Source organism: Coenobita brevimanus, chromosome 64 (genome assembly GCF_032717465.1).
Source record: "Coenobita brevimanus isolate Jiangsu-jjx chromosome 64, ASM3271746v2, whole genome shotgun sequence".
Classification (NCBI taxonomy): Eukaryota; Metazoa; Arthropoda; class Malacostraca; order Decapoda; family Coenobitidae; genus Coenobita; species Coenobita brevimanus.
Genome location: NC_137017.1, coordinates 19,866,472 through 19,888,401, shown reverse-complemented (window position 1 = coordinate 19,888,401; position 21,930 = coordinate 19,866,472). Strand labels below are relative to the sequence as shown.

The 21,930-nt window shown below is 43.2% G+C and overlaps 1 pseudogene; it reads right to left on the bottom strand.

Annotated features, from left to right (window-relative positions):
• Positions 1–21,930, bottom strand: part of LOC145404702 (T-complex protein 1 subunit theta-like) — a 205,137-nt pseudogene that overhangs the window by 80,878 nt on the left and 102,329 nt on the right.

Here is a 21,930-nt window from a genome sequence, read left to right as displayed (position 1 = left end):
TGATATCTAGGGTTGGTGGCGGTACTGTCAAAGACGAGGGAGAGTGGCCATGTGCAGTTTGCCACAAGGGCGTGGGAAGCAATTCCATCTTGTGCGGTGTGTGTGATAAATGGGTGCATAAGAGATGTAGTGGTATCAGAGGTAGACTCCGAGATAATGCTGATTTTATGTGTACGGCGTGCCGGGGTGAGCAGGTGGAGATCGTCAGACGTGAAAGGATTGAACTTGCTGGTGAATCTCTTGAGTGTGTGGAAGAGTTTTGTTATTTGGGAGACATGTTGTGTGCTGGAGGTGGGGCTGGAGCTAGCTCTGTGGCTAGGGTGAGAAGTGGTTGGAAGAAGTTCAGGGAGCTCTTGCCTCTCCTGACATTGAGAGGGCTCTCCCTACGTGCTAAGGGGTCTTTGTATGCAGCATGTGTTAGGAGTGTAATGCTGTATGGCAGTGAGACCTGGGCAATGAAGGAGGAAGACATTCGCCGGCTCAGACGTACAGAAATGACAATGATTAGGTGGATGTGCAGTGCGTCCCTGCGTCCAAGGCCTGGAGGGGCTGGGTTTACAATGGAAGAGTTGAGAGGTAGGATGGGACTGGAGTGTATTGGTGTTGTGATGAGGAGAGGTAGATTGAGGTGGTTTGGTCATGTGGAGAGGATGGGGGATGATAATTGGGTGAGGAAGGTGAGAAGTGTTAATATTGGGGGTGGGGTTATGAGGGGTAGACCGAGAAAGACATGGGACGAGGTCATTAAGTGTGACCTTAGGGTTAAGGGACTGAACAGGGAGGCTGCAATGGATCGTGCAGCGTGGAGAGCCGCCATTAGGTGACCAAGGCCGACACATGCAAGCATGTTGGAGCCTTTAAAAACGAAAACGAAAACAATGGAATTCAAATCCTTAAACTGTTCCCTGCCCCAGCCGGGATTTGAACCTGGCTCCGGTAGGACTGCAGGCCACCACTCTACCGATTGAGCCACCGCCTTCTGGCAATAGATAGACGGATAGATGGATAAATTACCATCCTTTTCCTCAGCTCATGTTATCACAAAACTATTTACATATAGACAATAGAACAGAGGATAGCTGAAACAGACTGGCTGGCTCATACTAGGCAGCTCCTGTCAAGGGTATGAGCAGATTATGACAATATGAAAAAGATAGCAAGGAAGACTGCTGATGAACCATTCTCAGCTAACATTCTCTCTGAAAACTGTCATCACTATGATTAAACTGTTTAATACTTGGGAATTTTACTTCCCACCTGCACAGTACAGCCATGTGCCATTTAGCGTCCACGATATTATCTGAAAAATAGGATGTTAAGTGATCTGGACGTTAAGTGACCACCATTACTTGTGCACTGTATGCTGTATATTTTATTATATATACAGTTATATTGTATATACTGTGCTTTATGTTACTTTTAAAGTACCAGTACAGTACAGTACAGTGTAAAGGGCCCAAATTAACATATGGCGTGTGGGTGTCATTTTATGTGATGACCCAGAGATGTCTGGGTGGCACGTATACATGGTCTAGTGTTTGGCATCATTGTTTGAACATTCCATGGGTTATTCCCACCACACGCAGCAACTGGCAACTCTCCTGCACACATCTGAGTCACGTTCCAGTCATCTGGGTACCTCCGTAATGGATACACCTACACAAAAGGTTTTCCCTTTGTCCGGATCCTTGGCTGAGCGCCTGCAGCCGCCGACTTCAACACCAATGAAGTCCAAAGGCCAGAAAAGAAAAGGCCTTAGTGATAGTGCAACTGGGAGAGAACTCGAGGTGACGTTATTACCAACTGTGAGTGATGAAATTGACTTCTTCCTCTGAGGAAAGCGACAGCCACGATGAGTGTTGATATTTATGTGTCACATGAGGAGAGTGGATCACGTGAATCCTGTGCACCCATCGTCTCCCCCTGTGCATTCATCTGCTATTTCTGATGATGGGAATGGTTCAGAGGGTATTGACGATCCTGGAGAGAGTGATATTGGCACGGATGAAGAGATGGATGAGGAGGTAGGGAGTGGAGAAAGGGAGGAGGTGGAGAAGGGAGGGAGGAGGAAGCGCGGTGGGACAAGCCTCGCACCAGCGCTCCATATATCTATGTGGATAATGGAAGCAGAAAGTTTATTCCATGATGAAATCAGTGTCTTACTTTTTACTAAAAGTTTTTGTGTGTGTACATATTTGTTAAGTCACTGCATGATAGTATTGTGATCCCTACCCTGACATATGGAAGCGAGGCATGGACCTTGCAAGAGGGGAACAAGTCAAGAGTGAGAGCAGTGGAAATGAGTTACTTGAGAGGAGCATGTGGAGTGACATGGAGGGACAGGTTGACAAATGAAGAAGTGAAGGAACGCTGTGGGGTGGATGTGGATGTGGTTGAGAAGATTAGGAGAAATACACTGAGGTGGTTTGGACATGTGAAGAGAATGGAGAATGAAAGACTGACTAAGAGGGTGTATGTAGGTGAGGTGGAGGGAGGGAGAGGGAGAGGTAGACCGACGATGAGGTGGAGGGATGGAGTTGAGAGGTATATGAGGGAGGGGGGGGGTGAGTTGGGGGGAGGGTAGTCAAATGGTGGGTGACAGAGCGACTTGGAGGTGTTTTGTCTGCAGCCACCCTTTGCGGGATTAGGGCGTCGGGCTATAGATAGATAGATAGATAGACATATTTGTTATGATGAAAAAGTACAAATCACAGGAAAAAAATATTCTGTTATAGTGGAAAATATGGAGGATCATGGATAGTAAGTGGATAACTATTTTGTTCACAATATTTATTATTTAGGTTTTATGTAGTAGTAGTAGTAGTGGTAGTGGTAGTAGTAGCACTTGTAGTAGTGGTAGTAATACCAAGACTTCTAGCGGCACAGCGGTAATAATCAAGCCAAATCGAGTAATAATCAAGCCAAACATACATCTCCATGTGTGTGTTTGTGTGCATGTGTGTGGTGTAAGGCGCTGGTGGAGGCATGGTGGAGCGGTGGTGAGGCGAGAAGGCACATGGGGCTGTGGGTGGGCTGAGACAGCAAGCCTTAAGGTCGCTGCTATAATAACCACACTCACAAACTATCTCACGCCACACTTTTGAAAAACCTACATGGAAATGGTGTTTGTAGTGGATTGCAGTACAGTACACCCTCATTATCGACGGGGGATAGGTACCTAAGATACCCGTCGATGCCTAAAACCGTCGATACCGATTTTCGTCTGGTCAGGTACCCTTTATTTATATATTTTAATATCCCTTCAATCACTCGTATGTAATATGGAGTTTAGTTTTAGTGTTTCTTAGATATAAATTAGTTAGGCAATTGAAAAACTGAATATCATAATAAAACTACTTATATTAAGTAAAGAATTATGGAAAAAATAGCATAATCTCTGATGTTGATGCATAGTGGTCGTACACTGGACCTCAACTTGTAATGGCTGCTGTATCATCACTTCTCTCTCCACTTACACCTCACTTCATCTAAAAATAAAAGGCAAAACCAGCAGTTGTAGCCATCCATATGTTTACATATCCGAGTATGTAAAAAAAAAAAAAAACGAAAGCAGCAGTGGTGGTCATTCATACGTTCTAATAACTGAGAGTGTGGGGCAAGTGTTACGTTAGATCAGCTGTTCGCACCGATCTTCACAACACACGCCAGTGCTGCTAGCTCATACCAGAGAGACTACGCTCTCCTATTTACTTTCATTCTCAAGAGCTTCCTTTCATTCTTGATATTCCATTTCTCCCAGACCTAAATTTTCACGACTGTATGGCAGTTTATGCTATCAAAGATGAATCTTAGCCTAGCTTTTGCTAGGATCTTCTTTTAGGAAAATTCAACTCTCCTTATGCTCGTATATTTCATATTTAATCTCTGCCTAACTTTTGCAAGAAATATCCTTTATTGACAAAAAATCCAACTCGTCTTTAACATTATAACAAATGATACAGGAGCATGGGTTTTATCATATGTCCTTCTGCATTACCACACAACAGCACAGACACACGATCTTTTGCTGCTTTAAAGCCTGGCACACTTTTCTCCTTCTTCGAAATGTACGTTCTTTTAGGCATTTTCTTCCACCACAGGGGTGTTTCGTCCGCATTAAACACTTGTTCATGCCTGTACCCTTTCTCCCTTATAAGTTCAGCAAAGTCACGTGGGTACGATTCTCCTGCTATCTGATCTGCTGAAGCTGCTACACCAGTCATCCTAATGTTATGTAGGCCATACCTTTTCTTAAAATTCTCGAACCAGCCCTTGCTGGCCTTTTCCACTTTCACCAAGGCATCATCTCTCACATGCATCGTTACTTTAGCCGATCCTGGTGTGCACGAAGCCAGAGCATCTTTAATTTCTTTTTCTCTCCGTTTTATGCCACGAACACTGGACTCATTCATGCCATACTCGCGACCAACCGCTGCATAGCTCATTCCACTTCTAAGTTTTTGTAATATTTCGTTCTTTACTTCCAAGGTAAGTACTTTCCTTGCTCTCTTAGCTGCCTTATTTCCAGTTGGAGTGTTACAAGGGGCTTCGGAGCCTTGATGATCGCGAAAGCACGATAGATGTGGCCGAACACGATATGAGAACAACAGACAAATGTGTACTGATGCTGTTGTTTGTTGGGTCGGCGGGAACATGCTGCGAGCAGCCAGAGACACCTGGAAGGATGGCGCGCAAACTTGCTAGGGGGTGCCAATACAATTCTTTATTTTTTTATTTTTTTAATAATAATAATTTAACTCCCAGGAGAAAAAAAAAAACGTCGATAATCAAATCCGTCAATAAAAAAAACGTCGATAATGAGGGTGTACTGTATTCTGGAAGTGTTATTATTGTGGAGGGCTAGTATAAGCCTTAGTTGTGCCACCACACCTCAGCCACTCACATGGAAAAAAAAAAAAAATGAAGTTGCTCCCTTTCCCAACTCACTCTCTCTGACTACATGCACTTCACAGACAATCTGAGGCAATCAGCTTGAAGTTGAAGGATTGGTATGATAACACTTAGTTTTTTATTTTTGGTTAAGTATTAGCTGAGATATTAAGGTTTAAAAAAAGGTGATTTTCTCTGAAATGCCCAACTGGGAGAAGGGTCGGTGGAAATACAGTATACGTTGGACGCAACAGGTTAAGACAATAATACACAGCCTATAAAATATGCGACTGGACACGGCTGCCTGTAGCTGGTGTTGATGACACAGTTATATGGTAAACATTTTACTGCTTGTCAGAAAACTTTTTACCATAAAACCTCGATTTAATGGCACCCTAGGGGGCCCCGAGCATGCCGAAAAAAAACAAATTCCGTTAGATTGGGGCTTACACCTATTGATACCCCCGGAACTCACGCTAACACATTTTAACATTTTTAAGTATATAAACATGTGCAGACATACAAAATCAATAAAAAAAATTTATATCCAAGTAAGTACAGTACTCCAGGTAAGTTAAGGGGGTATCATACGATATCTCGTATCAGGAATGGCCGAGGAAGATTTAAGTGGAACGAAACTTGGACGCTATCACACACGTTCCTCGTATCCTCGGCAAAAGACATGCTTCTCACACTGTTGCCAGAGCCCCGTCTCACGACTGTGGAAAGTGATCACTGTCGCTGACTCGGCAGAGAATAAGGAGAAGCAACTTTGTTTACAAACACATGACGATGAGAAGTATACATCACATCACATTATCTGGGAGTTGTTGTTGTGATGTTTTCAGGTGGCGACTGGTAGCAGTACGTCTGGTACCAGTAAGTCTAGCTGCAGTGGAGTCCTCAGTTGTAAACACGTGATTATTTTATCGACATCACAGATTCCTAGGTATAGGAAATATTAACTCTTTATAAGGGTTTCAAAACGATTGATATTTATTCTAAAATATTAATACGTATTCAGTGTTAGGCTAAATGTTCAGTGCTGTAGTACGATATACTATCTGTTGAGTCGCCTGGGTTTTGGTCATGCTGTTTTGCCCTTCGTATCCTCGGCAGGAAGCCATCCAGATGAATTCCAAATGCCATTGGTATCGTCGGCAATTTTACCACGTTACCATTCCGATTTACCATCATATCCTTGGCAAACCTCGTATGACGTGCTGTGTGATTTTTCATTTTGGGGTCAGGCTAGGCGGGAGGAAGACTGGGTGAGCATAAACATACACAGTTGGCAGGAAACTGCAAAGAGACTATCAAGATGCACGCAGCACCCGCCACATTTGAATTTCTTTCTAATTTTTTCCCATTTTGGGGGAATTTTTTAAATTTTTTTGAATAAAAATTCCTCGGGAGATTGCCGTTAGTTTGGGGTTGCCATTAAAATGAATGCCATTAAATCGAGGTTTTACTGTACTGTTTTTTGGTATATTTTTACTGCTTTTATGCAAGCAGGGAAAAAAAAAGAAAAATATGAAGACATGAACAGTATTACAGTATATCTGTAGTGTTTATACATGTACTGCATATCGGACGGCTGGCAGCATAATTGTTTTGTTTTGGAATGCTGGTTGGCTGTCAAGTAGCAACACTGCTTTGCGTCCACATACATCTACTATGTCCCGTTCTTTGGGTTTTACTTTTTTTTTTTTTTTATTATTATTATTTTTTTAAATTCTATTACAGTAGGGCACCAGGTTTCACGGCATCCAGACTGGCAAAACGCACTTTCCCGGCAGCCATCAAATACAATATTCCTGTGACTGCACACTGGTGACTAAAAAACGCACTTTCACGCCCTACGCCACCACAATTTTCGGATTCTTTCCATGGTGACCACAGCGCCAACAATCAGTTTTGGCCTGTTTCCTGCACGTGTTAAGTGTGTCCACAAGTTAAGTGTTACACTCTCGCTTCCTTCATTGGTAATTGATGGAAATATGTCATCTTGTGCTTCAAGTGATGCCAGAGGTGGATCGAGTGATAGTAGAAATGGTGTAAGAAGGTGTGAACCTGGAGGCCAAGCGTGACTACTGCCAGGGGGTGAAAAAACGCAAGTATGATGACGAGTTAAAAAATAAAATCATGGCAGAGGTAGAGTAAAGGTGTTCGTAATTCTGCAATATGCAAAATGTATAATGTGCCTAAGCCGACTGTGTGTAGTACGAGAAAACAGCTAATGATCTTAAAGCCAATCTACCCCTTATGAAGAAGTGTTTTGAACCAGGCGCTGGAGGTTGACGAATGAAAACAATGACCAAGTACAGCTCAATTATGCTAGCAGTTGAGAATTATTTGATACAGTGGTTGAATAGGAGGATCTGGGAAGGCAGTAATGTGTCAGGACCCGAAATTCAAGACCAAGCCCGCCTATTTTATGATGAACTTGCAAAGAAACATAAAACTGCATCACTCCAGAGTTCACGGCTTCATGGGGTTGGCTATTGTATTTTATGGTGTTTTTATGTTTTACTGTAAATTTAATGTTACTTTAAGATTTAATGTGTTAACAGCAACATATCAAGTAACTTTAGGATGTATTTAAAGTAGGAAATAACTAGGGGGGTGAGTTTTGTTAAGGGCCCAGTTCCTATAGGCTCATTTCCCATACACTCAATGACTCCTTTGGTAGAATCAACTTTGGCGGCGTTTTTCGTTTTCGTTTTCGTTTCGTTTTCGTTTTTAAAGGCTCCAACATGCTTGCATGTGTCGGCCTTGGTCACCTAATGGCGGCTCTCCATGCTGCACGATCCATTGCAGCCTCCCTGTTCAGTCCCTTAACCCTAAGGTCACACTTAATGACCTCGTCCCATGTCTTTCTCGGTCTACCCCTCATAACCCCACCCCCAATATTAACACTTCTCACCTTCCTCACCCAACTATCATCCCCCATCCTCTCCACATGTCCAAACCACCTCAATCTACCTCTCCTCATCACAACACCAATACACTCCAGTCCCATCCTACCTCTCAACTCTTCCATTGTAAACCCAGCCCCTCCAGGCCTTGGACGCAGGGACGCACTGCACATCCACCTAATCATTGTCATTTCTGTACGTCTGAGCCGGCGAATGTCTTCCTCCTTCACTGCCCAGGTCTCACTGCCATACAGCATTACACTCCTAACACACGCTGCATACAAAGACCCCTTAGCACGTAGGGAGAGCCCCCTCAATGTCAGGAGAGGCAAGAGCTCCCTGAACTTCTTCCAACCACTTCTCACCCTAGCCACAGAGCTAGCTCCAGCCCCACCTCCAGCACACAACATGTCTCCTAAATAACAAAACTCTTCCACACACTCAAGAGATTCACCAGCAAGTTCAATTCTTTCACGTCTGACGATCTCCACCTGCTCACCCCGGCACGCCGTACACATAAAATCAGCATTATCTCGCAGTCTACCTCTGATACCACTACATCTCTTATGCACCCATTTATCACACACACCGCACAAGATGGAATTACTTCCCACGCCCTTGTGGCAAACTGCACATGGCCACTCTCCCAAGGTCCCTATTACACACAGAACCTAGTGCCCTACTGTACAGTATAGTTTTACTGGTCCCCAGATGATAAAGCGAATGGACGTTGTGTGGAAGGATGTTAAGCGGTGCATACCTGTACTGTAGTATTTCCCATCACTTACCTTCGGGAAAATCTTCAGTGCTTCAGAAAACTTCTTGATGGCATGCTGTTCAAGGCCAGGACACTGTGATCCATACTGCTCAACCTGCCGACTGAGCTCAACTTCTGTGCTCCCAGCACCAGGAACGCACCTCCCATCCTGCAAATTTTGACAATCACTTAAAACATCTGTTTTATGATCATTAAAAAAAATTCTAGTTTAATGAAAAATACTTAAAAAGGCAATTGCAAATATGGGCTGTGTTTACAAAGAACTATCCATCCATCATCCAATCCTATGCTGCCCCAAGAGGATCATCTGTACTTAATTACAGCTTCAACACTGGTATTCAAACAGAAAGCATTACATTTTTTCTAACATTATAAACCAGTTTGTACACCAAAAGGTAAAGTCTTCCAATCTCTTAAATTTTATATTTCAAGGAAAAAAAGAATGCAAGTTTACTGATATGGTAACCAGTTTTTTCATAATCACCATACCCTTACTATCTACCTATCTATCTCTTGCCAGATGCCTTAATCCCTTACGGGGTGGCCACAAACAAATCGCCTCCACGTTGCCCTGTCCCCCGCCATTTCACTGCCTTTCTCCCAACTCACACACCCCTCTCTCATATACCTCTCCACTCCATCCTTACGTCCTACTAAAAGTGAAAATGGGTGGTTAGGATCCAGGAAGAACTCACTAAGCATAAAAACAAGACTATCAACAGAATGCCAAGTGCAATGAGCTACCCACCCATTCATACCTTCAAAGTTCTCGGCATCAACTTAACACACTAGCTGGAGAGTCAGGACATTGCTACAGTACCTGTGGCCAATTATAATGGCTCATGAGGCATGATGACCTCCCAAACTTCAGTAGCTAGTCCACTCTTCGGAGAGAGAATGTTTAAAAAAAGGGTGCCAAATCCCTATCATGCACTTCTCACAACATTCATCCAGCCAGCACGATCTCTTGACAGTCCCCTAGCCTCACCTACTTCCATACCTCTCTTCCTCACATACTCATCCACCATATCCCTCCACCTTCTTCTTGGCCTACCGTGCCTCCTCCCTCCTTCAAATTCACTCAGATATACCTTTTTCACCACTCTATTGCTATCCATTCTCTCCACATGACCATCTCAGTACACTCTCTTCGATTCTGGTGTCCACAGACTTCCTCACTCTGCATCTTTCACGAATCACATTATTTCGTAACCCATCCACTCTCTGTGCTCCACGTACATTCCTCAGCAGTCCCAGCTTCACTGCTCTCACTCTTGACATTTCATTTTCATGCCACACCATAGTTTCACATCCTTATATTAAAGATAACATTAACACTCCTTCTTGTGACTCCCCTCATGCATCACACCCTGGCAAAGACAGAAGCTTATGGTAAGCATGTCTGTCATATTACTGGCCCACTATGCGAAAGGATATAGAAGTGCACTGCGATGCATGTTTATCATGTGCCTGTCATAAGGGGACACCCTGTCAACCTGCTCCTATATTGCAGTACTTAGTACTATCAAAACCTTGGCAAACTGTCTCTCTTGATCTTCTGAAGCTGCCTCGTACAGAACCTGGCTTCGTCTATCTATTAGTGGTAGTCGATCATTTCTCTAGATTTGTTTTCTTAGCTCCATTGCGTGAAAAATCTGCTAACGCAGTGGCACATGCCTTTATTAATTCAGTAATTTGCCCTTTCACAACACCAGATGTAATTTTAACTGATAACAGGTCAGAGTTCAATAATTCAGTACTGGAAGAAATTTGTCTTCAATAAGGAATTAAGAAATGCAATATAGTGGCCCATCATCCAGCCTCGAATGGCCTAGTGGAGAGCCAGAATAGGAAGATATTGGAGAGTCTGCGTCACATAGTGGGAGATCAGACTTCCACTTGGGATGAGTGGATTCCGCAGGTAGCTGCTTCAATTCCTGATGTCACTAACCAAGGAAAAACTGCCACTCTTCACCAGATTATTTAATTTTCGCCATCAAAGTTGGTCTACTAAACTCTGTTCATTTTATGTGCCCTCTGTGTCACTAAAAGGAAGGGAGAAATTATAACATTATTTTAGTCACTGCTACAAGGAAGAGAGGCTGTATTATAGTCAAGGAAATAAAGAAATGGTGAGCTGAGTCTACCATCTCGGTTTGGGGACGGTTATTATTCTTTCCCTCCTTAAATATCGATAAGCTTTATTTTACATCCATTTCATGTATGTGTCAATCAAAACAAAATAAAGTGTTATGCGAAACATGTAACGATTCTTCATGAAGAAATATTAACACGACACGGCTAAAGATCGTACGTTGATTATAAACAATAACAAACTCACGTGTGTCTACTGCACCGCTGGACCTACTGTACAAAGATCATGGAAAACCGTTGCAGAGAAAAATGGACAGTGCCTAGAATGATGTATTTCCTGAAGTCAAGAGGCATACCCTGTTCAGGGTACACCACTGGCATGTTGTTTTGAGTTTTTGTACGGTATTTTGGCGCCCTCGGCATCGTCGGATTTCGGCCAGCGGTCTTGTCTCTGTACGATTTCGGCTTTAAACATTGTATAATTTTCATATGAAAAACTTTGTAGATATTCTTCAGCATTTTGGAGATGAAGCATTGTTCTTTTAGAAAGCTAAATTATATGGGTTTCAAACAAAATGTGCACCTATGAGACTTGTAAATATGTGACGAATGCTGTCACACCCGGTGTGCTTTCACGACTTCTATAGTAACGTTTTCCTGCATTTACTGCATTAAAGCATATCTAGGAAATTAGTATAATTACTAAAGAATAATATCATGAAGAACTTATGTACGGTATATCATTAAATATCACGGGAGATATTTTTAAAGATGTGCGATTTCTGTGGTCTCTGAATGAGTAGCCCGACTTCCATATTGAACTAGCTGGCGATCAATGGCAACTCTTGAGTTAGTGACAGTGGGAATTAATTCATCCATCAGTAAGTCAATTGGTGAAACACCATTCTTTGTAATCTATGGCTTTGACAAAAGACTGTGTTATTCAATGTTGCAATCCAAACCTGATCCGATCTACAACTACGATGACTACGTGCGAGTTCACTTGTCCAACTTCCAGAAAATTCATAAATACATTCAGGATAATCTGGCCCTTACAAATGAGGAGATTGTATGTAACAACAGGCCATTGCCACAGATGTTACCATCCAAGTAGGTGACTTAGTTATTGTCCTAGATCATGACAGAGATTCAAATCTAAAGAGTAAATTCTTGGGTCCCTTCCATGTCATATCTTGTAAGGGTAATAAATTCGAATTACGAGATGTGTACAAGGCAGAGACGACATGGGTGCATGCAATTGATATCAAACATGCATCAAAACGCATAATCCTGGAGGAGCCACTGGGAGAGACCACATCTTCTCCACAACAAACTCATACTCAACCTTCTTCCTCGTCTCTAACTCTACCTTCGTCCTCTTCTCTAAGTCCTTCTTCTGACACTCCTACTCAACCTTTCCCTACTATTAATAACTATCGTGCCAAATTGCTTTCTGCCACCAAGTCTCTTGCATAACCCTATCATCTCACACTCTCGTCACCATCTGCATTATCATCACCTATAAAATCAACTCACTGTATAGACAAGATGCTGTGGGTCTACGTGCTGGCAGTGCTGACTCTGGTCGGGTCTGGATCGGGTGAGGATGATGGTGTCGTAGGGCCTGGGGCCTTGGTTGGCGCAGGAGGTGAGGTAATGGTGGTGAAGGATGTAGTCTCCTTGCACCACGACCTAGAGCTGCTGGCCGCCGTGGCCATCGCCCTACCTGACTTTGCACGTAAGCTAAAGGACCTGCAGGGACCCCTGTCAGGTATTAACCCACTGACTGCAGCTGTATCATATATGATATCCGAGTCCAAATGGCTGTGACTGCGGCTGTATCATATATGATATCCGAGTCCAAATGGCTCTGACTGCGGCTGTATCATATATGATTTTCTGCTTTCAAAAATCTGCCATCAGAAATGGCACAAAATAAATCAGCTGGCAACTCATGGCACCCTATAGAATATTGCCATACATAGATTATGCATTTTTATGACGTGCAGAGCTCAGCTAAGTTACCTACAAAATGCCGAAGGTAAAGGTATGAAATCTTCATGCCACCGCTAGCAGCAGCCCAAGCAAATATTGCATGAAATCTCTGGATGAGTGTAGTAATGATAGTGATACGTTGTCAGATGATGACAATGATGGTTCTGGTGCTGAGATACACGATATCTGATCGCAAGATTGACACTGACAACGTAGTACAACCATCACATCGTTCGCCTGGCAAACCACACAGGGAATATTTATTACTTCACGGACCTGTATCAGAGATAATGTTTTTGTTTGCTATATTGTGTTATATACCATTGAACTCGGGATTTTTTCTCTATCTTTTGACGACAACATTTTTTTTTCTAATATTTTTTTCTAAGCATTTGTAAACTGCCGCACACTGGATCTACATGTAAACAAACACTGACACAGTGAATGGGTTAAAAATCAACATCCCACAGACACATTTTGGTACCCACTCTACCTACCCATCTGCTGGAAGTTGGACTATATTCGTTATCAGTTCAACCATCTCCAAGATTCCTTCCCTAACCAAACACCTGTGGGCCGCTCACGAGTGAAACGTGGACCCGTTGATTTTGGTGGAGAAATTCTGTGCGGATTATTTGGCGTAGCGACTGCCCATGACCTTTCTGGATTGAAGGAAGACTTATTTCAATTAGCAAATGCTCTAGAGTCCCAGGAAAAGGTGTTAAATGTTCAACATTCTATGCTACAAGAGATCACACATCATTTACATGATGTTACAGATACCTTAATTAATTTTACGTCAATTCTTAAGCATGAAGTATCGAAGGTAAATATTGTATCAGAGTTAAAATATGTAAAATTACATGTAGATAATTTGCAGGTTTCTCTGGACTCTCTTGTCTCCCAGGTTTCTAGCTTAATTCGTATTTTGGTCAATACTGTTGATGGTCGTGTCACCCTAAATTTAGTACCTCTCTCTGTCCTTCGCTCTACCTTGGAATGGGCTCACTCAACCTTCGACTTGTCTCCTGTGGTTTAATTTTCCTCTTTAGAACACTACTACCCAATCCTAGAGGCCACATTCCTTACTAAAGATATAATTGTTCATATCCCTATTCATTCTTCTATCACATTCGACCTCTTTCACATCATTCCCTTTCCCTTCTGGTACAATAATTCCCTGGTACAAGCCTCTGTCACCTCAGAGTACTTCCCTCTTTCCCATGATCATCTCTATATTGCCTTCACCTCTTCCAGTGACCTCGACAGATGTACCTTTCTCACACCCAACTCTCGAGTTTGTGCTGCGTACCTCCTAACAATTTTTCCTGGTAGAGTTGCTCATTGCGAATCTGACTTAGTCCGTAACTTCTCAGTACAACCTGCTTGTACCTTTGTTCCGGCCCCCAAACGCCAAGGGCACCATGCCCGTTTAAATCACATCCGCTATTTCTTCTTTAGTGTGTCAACTCCTGTCAGCCTTATTTGTCCAGGAACCCCTGTCTGCTCACTATCCGCAGTTGGGTTGTATAAGGCCCCTGACTACTGTACAGTAAAGTCTGAGTCTGTAATAGCCCATGCTACACATTATCACTCTGCACTTCGCTCCCATAAATATGACATCTTCAAACCTATTAATACTACCTTTCATCTATCAAAAGAAGAAAGCATACAATGAATGGATGAGAAATAGGGGCGTGGAAGAAGTTGAGAGGCGGAAGAGAGAGTTATATGTAGAAAGAAAGAGAAAGGTGAAAAGATTAGTAAGAGAGAGTAAGAAGAGAGTGGATGACGAATTTGGAAGGAATTTGAGTGTAAAGTGGAGGGACTGTAAGAAAATGTTCTGGAAAGAGGTGAAAAGAGTAAGACAGAGTGGAAGTGAAGTTAGCAGGGGAGTGAAAGATAAAAATGGTAGATTACTAGTGGAGAAGGGAGAAAAAGTGAGCAGATGGAGAGAACACTTTAAGGAATTGTTGAACATAGAGGATGGAAGTAATGCGAGTATAAGTGGCTGGGGAATGGCTGGGAGAAGGAGGGACGTGAGAAGACAGGAAGAAATCAGTAGGATAGAAGCTGTGGAAGCAATGAAGAAAGTTAAATCAAGGAAAGCCCCAGGAATTGATGGAGTGTGTGGTGAAATGCTGAAGCATGGGGGAGAGATAGTAGTAGAATGGATGTGGAAGATGTGCAGATTGGCCTGGGAGGAAGGTAGAGTCCTGGAGGATTGGTAAGTCAGGTATAATTATTCCCCTGTACAAAGGAAAAGGGGAAAAAGAAGTGTGTGGTAATCATAGGGGCATTTGTCTTCTTAGTATAAGAGGAAAAGTGTATGGTAGGATACTTATTGACAGAGCTAGAGAAAGAACAGAGAAATTAGTTGGTGAAGAACAGGGAGGCTTCAGGAAGGGAAGAGGTTGTGTAGATCAGATATTCATTCTTAGATCTTTAGTGGAAAGTTTCTAGAGAAGGGAAAGAAGTTGTATGCGGCTTTCATGGATTTGGAGAAAGCATATGACAGGGTGGATAGACAAGGATTGTGGAAAGTGTTAAGAATATATGGAGTAGATGGGAAGTTGTTGAATGCTGTGAAGAGTATGTACGATGGTGCGAAGGCTGCAGTGTGTGTGGATGGTGAACTAAGTGAATTTTTCTCTTTGAAAGTTGGGTTGAAACAGGGATGTGTCATGTCTCCATGGTTGTTCAATCTGTACATGGATGGGGTAATAAAAGAGGTACAAGGTAGGGTAGTGGATGTTGGAGTGGCCCTGGTGAGAGAGGATAGTGTTTGGAAACTCCCAGTACTGTTGTTTGCAGATGATACTGTGTTGTTCAGTGAAGACGAAGGGGAGCTGCAAGGCTTGGTGGATGAGTTTGAGAGAGTGTGTAAGAAACGGAATCTAAAGGTGAATGTAGGGAAGAGTCAAGTGATGGTCTCTGAGAGAGGTGAAGTCAGTGAATGTACAGCGAGGTTGGATGGTGAGGAATTGGAAAATGTGAGTACGTTTAAGTACTTGGGTAATGTGATGAGTAAGGATGGAGGTTTGGAGGGTGAAGTCCTTGAAAGGGTACAGCAGGGAAGAAAGGTTCCTGGTTCTTTGAAAGCAGTGATAAGAAACAGGGAAGTGAGCATGGAAGTGAAAAAGTTACTACATGACAGTACTGTGATACCAACCCTAACGTACGGAAGTGAAGCTTGGACGTTGTTGGAAGGACACAAGTCAAGAGTGAGAGCAGTGGAAATGAGTTATTTAAGAGGAGCCTGTGGAGTCACATGGAGAGACAGGCTGACGAATGAGGATATAAAGGAGCGTTGTGGTGTGGATGTGGATGTGATAGGAAGCGTTATGAGGAACACACTGAGGTGGTTTGGCCATGTGGAGAGGATGGAGGGTGAAAGACTGACGAAGAGAGTGTATGTGAGTGAGGTGGAGGGGGGAAGAGGGAGGGGGAGGCCGAGGATGAGATGGATGGATGGGATGGAGAGGTATATGAGAGAGGGGGATGTAAGTTGGGAGCAGGGCAGTGAAATGGTGGGGGACAGGGCGACTTGGAGGTGATTTGTTTGTGGCCACCCCAAACAGGATTGAGGCGTCTGGCAATAGAAAGATAGAGATCTACCAACAGAAAATCTTTCCATCACATCAGACAACCTACATATGTTGAACTTTCTGAATCAGTCTAATTTCCTTATGAACCAGTTCTCTTCAGCCATTAACCGCTCCTGGGTACATCCAGTCTTTGTATTTCCTCCAGTGGTATTCTATCTTCTAGGTTTTCTTGCGACTGTATGTATCCTATACAGGTAACTCGCACGGAACACGTGGGTTTCGTTCCTACTGTGCCGTGTTAGGTGCGAAATCGCGTATATTTAAACTACTCCGTATTTTGCTCCCTAGACCCCCCAAATGTGTTGTTTTGCTGTTATCTGTCACTGGTAATCACTAGAAAGCACTTTAAGTGGTTAGAAGGTTTATTTAATGTTATAACTCACAAATACAGTACTCCACAGCAAAACTTCAACACACAAATACAGTACGTAAACACAAGGAAACATTCCGCGCCGATCATAGGTAATCATATAAATCAGGTTAACTGGTACCAGTGCTTTAACTTACAAGTACATACCAGAACAGTACATATTTAACTTAGAAATACAGTACTGTGATATCGAATGATTTCAGTACATAATCTGTTAGGAATGGATGGAAAAAAAAAAAATGTTATGAATACATTTTCACCTTTTTGATATACGTTTATGGTAGTTTCGAGTTATTTTTTACGTTATCGTTGTGCCCATGCTTGGAAGAGGGAGCGAAAGAGTTGAATTTTCAGTCCTAAATGAGAAAAGTGCACGTCCTCCAAGGCTAGACTCTGCCACGGGAGAATAAAGTGGAGGGTCAGTCCGATTAGCAGTAAGGAAGTTGTGTCACAACTTCCAGCTCTCACACCACGAGAATGGCTAAAAATAGAATCGTAATGCAGTTTCAGAACTAACATTAAGTCTAATTATTACGAATACAGATACAAAGCAGAAATAAATACGTTTACAGACGGGGAAAACGTACTTCTTCCGTCATAACATGTTCATCTCTCTCATTTTACATTCATCATTTTACCTTGTTATTTTCGCAATATATATTGCTGTCTCGTAAACAGTGTGGTTGTTTGTGTTTTGCAAGGGAGGAAAAAGATTGTATTTTCTGTCTGGGTCGAGATAATGGGTGTAACTATGTGTCGTTAGGCATGGCCACGAGCGAAAAAATCGTACATCCACTCATCACGATAGCAGGTGGTGAACTGACAGATGATACATGAGAGGGTGAAGTCAAGGTCAGTCTCATGTCCCAGATTTTCGTTCACTTCCCGAAAGTTTTCAGTTTTCTACACGTTGCATTGCATCAAATGACCCAAACCATTACAGCAAACCTGAGCAAATAGGTAAAGATACCAAGACAAAACAAAAAAGGCAATATTCCGACGCCGATCATGGGTAATCATATAAATCAGGTTAACTGGTTACAAGGCTTTATTTAATGCTTTAATTGCTTACAAGTACATACCAGAACAGTAAATATTTAACTTACAAATACAGTACTGTAGAAAAGCAGTACAGTACGAGTTTAACGAACAAACAAAAAAGGCAATATTCCGACGCCGATCATGGGTAATCATGTAATTCGGGTTAACTGGTTACAAGGCTTTATTTAACTATTTAACTTTATTTCAGTGCTTACAAGTACAGTACATACGAGAACAGTAAATATTTAACTTACAAATACTGTACAGTACTGTGGAAAAAACGAACATATAAAAAAGGCAATATTCTGACGCCTATCAGGTGAACTGGTTATAAGACTTTATTTCTTGCTTTAACGTTATTTAATAGTACTTTAAGTTGCACATAAACTTACCAGAACAGTACAGTACTGTAAATATTTAACTTACAAATATTGTGCTACTGTACTCGGGAATGTCTCACTCACTGAATAATTTCCAGCCTAGATCGTCACGTAATCAAAACAAACCGCTCGCTGCGGTGACGTTCGAGGATTTGATCTTTCAAAGGCCTCTCCTGCGTTAATTTGTAGTTTTCATAATGGTTCTTTAATCTTACGTTGTCTTATATGTATCCCAGCCCTTACCGTGTATAATTGCGAGCGCATTCCGTGAGATCGTGTTCCGTGCGAGTTACCTGTACTATTGTGTCAAGCTAATGGACATAAGGCTGCATGAGATCTGTGTACCAACAAGGTTAGTGCAATAACCAAAAGACCTGGAAACTGGTAGTTCTAAGTAACATGCACTATGATTGGTGAAGCTGTGAAGATCATACTGGAAAAAAAAAAAAAAAAAAAAAAGGAAATCCCTGTGCAAAATTGAAAGTTGAGCTACTTAAAGAAAATGTAATAATATCCCTATAATTACTCCACAGTGAGTGAAGGACATGAAAACTACTGAAATACAAATGAGATACGGGAAGTGAATATCTGAGCACCCTCAAACAGTGCTTTCTATGTAAGATACACTGGAGTGTATAAAGTGGTGCATTCCGTTGCTATATTTCTCATAGAGGTATCGTTGTGATTACTACTACTTACCATATATATCTATATATACAGTAATCCCTCCACTATCCGACGTAATAGAGCCACAGGCATGTCCGGAAAGTGGTCCTGTCCGGATAGTGGGCACCAGCCTCCTGGACTTGTATTTATGGACCCTAACTCAGAAAACACCTATACAACTCCCTCTGGACATGCATAGCACCTATTTAAGACCCAAATCACACCTATAAGGGACATAAAAGACTGATATAAATGCAAAAGAAGCATAAAATGAGGTTTTTGAGATAAGTTCAAACAATATTAAACATTCTGGGTACTTACAAGTCCCTGGCTCCTGGACTGGTAGTTATGGACCCTAACCTAGCCTAACTCAGAAAAACACCTCCCTACTGCACATGCATAGCACCTAAGACACAACATATTCACACCAATAAGGGACATAAAAGAGTGAAATGAGGTGTTTGAGGTAAGTATAGTATGGAAAATACAGTACAGTACAGTATGAAACATTCTGCCTACTTACAGCAAGTCCATGGCCATCTCGATGAATAACCGCCTCCTCTCAGACTCTGACAGTAAGAAGGATTTGCTGAAGCACTTGCAGTACACTGTACATGAAGTCTTGCACTTAACTTAGTCATTCGCACTCAGAAGTCCATTCTCTTCACACTGCGCACTCTTGTCTTACTTATGCTCCATTGTAACTTAATAAGTGTTGCACTCTGTACTTTAAGTCTTTCCACTCATAAAACCAATTTCAAAACAAATCACAAGTTTATTTACGTTAAATTTAGTCCTAAAATTTTGTCATTTCACTCAAATTTCTACTTTCTTTACAATACTGTATGCACTGTTTTTCTTTCACTGCACAACACTAAATTCCCGTGTGGTCTAGTGGAGAAGTTCTTGCCGTTTAATCACTGTCAGAGTCTGAGAGTATCGCTGGCAGATGACCTAGGGGTGCGTCGCTGGGTCGTGGTGATGGCGTACCCACTGCAGACGACTCTGAAGATAGATGCAAACTCACGTTGAGCGGTGACTCCACCGTGGCTGATGTGCTGGGCTGTGGCTCGGAGCATGAGGGCCTGTCTTGGGGAGGCAACGGAGTGGAGCCAGGGCTGGGCACAGCGAGGGTCACAGGTCTGAAAAAGCTGTCAATCGTTGATTGACGCAAGGAATGACGATTCTGATGATTTATGATGCACTGCCTGAAAGCACGCACTTCCTCCACAAGTCCCAAGGGCCCCATCTCCCTGTCACAGTCCGGGTGTTCCAGGTAGTCCAGAACAAACTCTAGGTGTTCCCGGAGTGCGCTCAGCTTGGGGATGGCTGGAGTTGTGTCATGCTGAGAGGAGTCCACATCATCGTCGCCGTCCTCGTCGGAATCTTCAAGCTGGGTACTGACACCAGCAACTGAAGATGCGATCTCAATATCAGATAGTGTCTGATACCCAGGATCGCCCTCGTCGTCATCCAACCACTCAAGCACTTCAACATCAACATCGTCGCCGTGCGCACGTAGACGTGCATGGAAGTCATCCACGTCGAAACCTAGGAAATCGTACTCCACATCCGTTCCGAGAAGCAGACGAGACCAACCATTTTCTAGAGTCTTGACAGGGATTTCCTTCCATGCACTGGCCCAGTTGTAAATGGCAGATTTGATGTTGTAGAGGCGAAGGTTTTCCAAAGTCCGCTGGCCTCGCGTGTCCCGTCCCTCCCTGCGCTCGTCCTCGTCCTCGAGAACAACTATCACCTCGTCCAGGAACTTCCATCAGTATAGGCGCTTCGTTGCCATGATCACTCCTTGGTCCATTGGTTGGATGACAGCAGTAGTATTAGGTGGCAGAAACATGCACCTAATGCGGCCATTCTCAGCCACGGGTGGGCAGGTGCATTGTCGAGGAGAAGGAGGGCTTTTACCTGGTCGCGTGTGATTCCCAGTTTCTCCGTCTGGTAATGTATGACCTCCGTGATGAAATGGCTGTGGAACCAGTCTTTGAAGATCTGGGCTGTGAACCATGCCTTCAAAGAATGGTACCAGACGACAGAAAGGACATCCATCACCCCACAAAGACACCGAGGCTGCTTTGCACAGCCAACAATAACGGGCTTAAGCTGGTGCATGCCGTTAACATTGGCACAACACAAAGCAGATAGCCGTTGCTTGGAGAGCTTGCGGCCAGGTACACGCTTCTCCGTCTCCTCGGCTAAAGTGTTCGTAGGCAAAGAGCGATAGAATAAACCAGTTTCGTCAGCGTTGTAGACTTGACCGAGAGTGAGACCCTCCCTGTCGATCAAGCCCTTCACCTTCTGCCGAAACTCTACTCCATCCTCGTTAGCGTCCAAAGCTTCGCCATGAGACTTACGGTTGGTAAGGCCATGCCGTAACTTAAACGCGAAGAGCCAACCCTCAGATGCCTTGAAGTCTAGGGCGTCGTGAAGCCTTGCGAACTTCTCAGCAGCAGCCTTCAGCTCCGTACCACGTACCATCACACCAGCAGCACGTTGCTGTCAATACCAAATCAACGTGGAGCGGTCGACTTCAGCAAACTTGGGAGTAAACATCATCTTCCTCTCCACGTTGCGTTTGCTTTTCAACGAGAAGTCAGCCGTGTACTGCATGAGTTTGTCTCGGGATCTCTTAATATCAAACAAAGTAGATCAGGCCAGGCTGAACTCATGGAGGATGCGTGAAGAAGTCCATTCCGCATCTACTTTCTCCAATATCTCCCGCTTCTTCTACAGAGTCAATACCATTCTCTTCCTCTTCTCAGGCGGCGGGGCCATCATCACACACACGAAGGAGAGGCACGAGAGCAGCAGGAGTGCCTGCAGCAGGTAAGGCACCACCACAAAAGCGAGCATGTGGGCAGCCATAACAACGAGCGTTCACTCACGACAAGAGACAGGCGGAAAGTGGGGAGGATGCAGAGGCGCTCTAGCGGACATCAGAGGAATGACGCACCACAACAAAGCTGTCCTGCACCGCGTGCGCCAAGTTCAAATTATAGGCGGGTATTTCCCCCCCCCCTCCGGACCATTTTGGGAATACTGGATCCCAGGACAATTATGTCCGGTAAGTGGGGATGTCTGGAAAGTAGGCGTCCGGAAAGTAGATGGATTACTGTATATATATTAAGACATCCATTAGTAAATTTGATCAAACCTATATATGTATGCTAACACT